This window comes from Protobothrops mucrosquamatus, unplaced genomic scaffold (genome assembly GCF_001527695.2).
Source record: "Protobothrops mucrosquamatus isolate PMUCROS unplaced genomic scaffold, P.Mucros_1.0 scaffold942, whole genome shotgun sequence".
NCBI classification, from domain to species: domain Eukaryota; kingdom Metazoa; phylum Chordata; class Lepidosauria; order Squamata; family Viperidae; genus Protobothrops; species Protobothrops mucrosquamatus.
The window spans coordinates 1,380,942-1,384,480 of NW_015387190.1; positions in this window are offsets into that span (position 1 = coordinate 1,380,942).

Sequence of the window (3,539 nt, forward strand, 5' to 3'; positions counted from 1 at the left end):
CAAGTTGCGGGCCCTCTCTGAGGGGGCCAAAATTTCGCCCCCTATAGTCAGCGATGGGGTCAGCTGACTATGCCGAGGCGCCGGCAGCCACAGCCACTCAGTCTTGGAAGGGTTGAGCCTGAGTCTGTTCCTCCCCATCCAGACCCGTACGGCCTCCAGGCAACGGGTCATCACGTCAAGGGCATCGTTGGGGTGGCCTTGGACCTTCTTCTCCAATTCAGGCTGAAGCTATCTCAAGATGCCCAACTCTGGGCCACCATATTTGACCAGTTACTCCATTTAAGAGGAAGATCATCACCTTTTCTTAAAACGGTCGAATCTTCTTAGCTTTGTCCACCTGCTACAGGTGAGAATTGGCCAGGCATGTGGAGGACGCCTTGCACCTGCCAAACCTCCCTCAGGAATGACACAGTCCCATTCCATATTTTTCTTGTCTCGGTCTCAGGAAGCTCTTACTCTTCTTCACCTACAGACAGAATCTTGCCAGATTAAAGCAACTAATTGCATCACTATAAATACATTCTGTGAACTGCTAGGGAAGGCCAGTCTGTGCCCTATTCCTGCCCCGCAGACAATCCAAGCTCTGCTGCCTCTTGGTGCTTTGGCAAAGTGCTCCTCCCACCTGGGACTCCAGACTACATTCCACCACATTAAAATAGCCAAACAGGCCATAAATCAGAGGTTGAAATCCTTAAATTCTTCACCAAGAATCAGCCAGTTATCCCAGTTTAATCAATCATCTCAAGTTCCAACTCAGATTTGTCCTTCCCAGATCAGGCTGTGGATTTCCTTTTTCTCTTTTCTCCTACTCTTAAGCCATTCAGAATCTCTTCAAATTGCGAGATGGGCAGCAAATAAATTTGATGATAATAGTAATAAAGTAATAATAACCAGTCCTTCTACTCTTCCTTTCCTGGCTGGGCCCAGTGACCGATTTGCACTTGCCTTCTTTCTACACTCATTCATTCATGGCGTAAAGGCACCATCACAATTATTATTCTTATTATCCCTGCCGCTGCAACACTCATCACTCATTATGCTATTTGCATCACGGCGCTGAGGCTTGCAGGTTGAGGCAGGAAACCTGTGTCTGTTGTTATTACAGCAATCAGACCAAGTGAGAATTGGTTTGGTGAGGGGTTAGCAGGGGGGGAGGTATTATTTTTCACAGCAGAGAAGCTGAGCTGGTCTTCTCCAACAGTAGCACATTCCCAGCACCCCAAACAAGTCCTACTGTTGATGGAGACCCCCTTGAAAATATAGGTAGATGTGTGCATATATTGTTGCCTGGCATGAATTTTCTGCCTCGGTATGCAAACCCCATGGAAGGAAATCAGATCTCCTGCCATGCAAGGGATAAATAAAGGCCTCCTAAGATACACAGCCCCAGGCAATTTGAATTAACACCATCCAGATTTCGTTTCCCCCCCCCTCTCGTTTCCTTTTTCTCTAAATGGAAGTGTCCAAACACCGACATTCACATCGTGGTCCAGAGAGTGGGAAGTCTCTACCGCTTCTTCAGAAGAATTTAGTGAACTGTGAAATAAGTCCACGTTTTGGATAGAGAGGACCACTGATTTGAAAGAGGGGCAAAAGAATCCATCTATGTTAGAATCGAACACCCCTCCCTCAACAGAGGGGGAGGGATAAGACACCACCTATCTCCTGTTTGCAGTGCAGCCCTTGCAGCAGTTCCAAGAAGATTCCACAACCAACTGCACCCTGATTCAGGGCAAAATAATAAGGGCAAGATAAATTCCCAAGTGGCCTCAAGAGCTCTCAGAGAGAGTGTTAATGACCAGAGGACTGCAAGGAAAGACATTTCTCCCAGCCTCTTAGATACTGGAACACTGCTATCATGTTGGCTCAGGAATTCTGGGAGTTGAAGTCCACAGGTCATAAAGGGGCCACAGATGTCCACCCCTGGGTTATATCCTTGTCTGGTTGAAGCCATCCTGTCAGAACCTAGCCTTCCATCCTCCCCACCCTCAGAACTGATGAAGCTTCTTGGATGAGAAGCAAAATGTCTTCGTCTTCTTCCTCAAGGGAAAAAAAACAACAGTCCAAGTTGCCATTTGAAGAAGAAGAAAAAAGCACCTTTGAGACAACTATGATCTGGTTGACTGAGAATCTCCACGGACAGTGAACTGTGAAACGAATGAGGAACCTCTAGGAAAGATCCCTAGATCCATCAAGCTTCTCGAAAAGCTCAGAAGAACTAGAGAGGAGATCAGGCAAGATCTCCGTCTTCCACTTGACTTAAACAAGTCTAGAAAATATACATAAATAATTCTCTGGCAGGAAGGAACCTGTTTTGCAATTTGGCCCCTCTTGTGTGACCATCAAAATGTGCCCACTGCATAACATGGAGATTGATTGCGAGAGCTTTATAGCATTTCCGTTCATGCTGCATATCTCCCGAGTAAGCAAAATACCATCTATGACTTATTTATTAAAATGTTCTGAACTCGGCCCGCATTAAACATGTAGAGTCGAAGAAGAATTCAGTCACTACAGCAGCTGCCTAAGAAGCAACATCAGTTAGAAAAACAATGAAACATTAAAGCCTGAAAGACATTTAGTAAATCTCCAGCAAGTACGCTGGCCCTAACATGAACACTGTGTAGGTACACCAGTCATCTAAAATTGCCTAGTTGAGCTGTCACAATTGGAAAAGTTAGTTGGAGTGCACAAGTCCCCAGAATGAGGGACCCTGAAACACACACATGCAGGACTCTATGTAAAGAAGAGTGTCCTCTGTTTTGTGTGGGCCACCCCATCCTTCCCACCCTTCACTTCACAGCTTTTCCCACCAGCCATTTCTGTTCTGGCAGCCCAGAGAAAGTGACTGGCTTTCATTTCAACATCTACAGAAGGCGGCAGCAGCATGAAGAGACATGTCCAACGCACCGGGAATCACTTGGAAAATGAAGAGAGAGAAAAAAGCCATGCCAGTAATGATACATGAGCTCATGGAGAAAAGGGACTAAGGCTGATCAAACAGCAGGAAGCTCTTCTGAGAAATGTCCAGGAGTTTTTCTCCTGTCATGATAATCGGCAATCAACCCGCTTAAGGCTGACAAAAGTCCTCCAGACGTTGTATAACCAGAGCTTGAAATAACCTTGAGATTTCAGCAAAGCCCTTGGAAAAAAAAAACGCAACCTGAATGGGACACAGAACGCAGTTACAGCAATGGAGAAGGATCTGAAGCCGGTGGGAAGTCGAACTCATCTGCTTTAAGCACAGAATGGTTTAAAAACCCTATTGTGTGACCGTGGTGGACCTGGTCCCTGTAGAAGTTAATCACACCAGCATTGACACTACATTAAACTTTGATGGGCAGCATCTTAGTTGCAGTTTCTGCTGCTTATCAGGTTTCTAGACACTATGGGGGGGGTGTCACATGCCAATAACCTTATCTACAAAGCTTGCAATCCTGGAGACGAACAATTAAGCAACGCTGAAAACCTTGAGTATACCACCGCAGTAAAGTTGAACAATATTCATCGCTCACTGTAATATCTAGAGATGCAGAGAC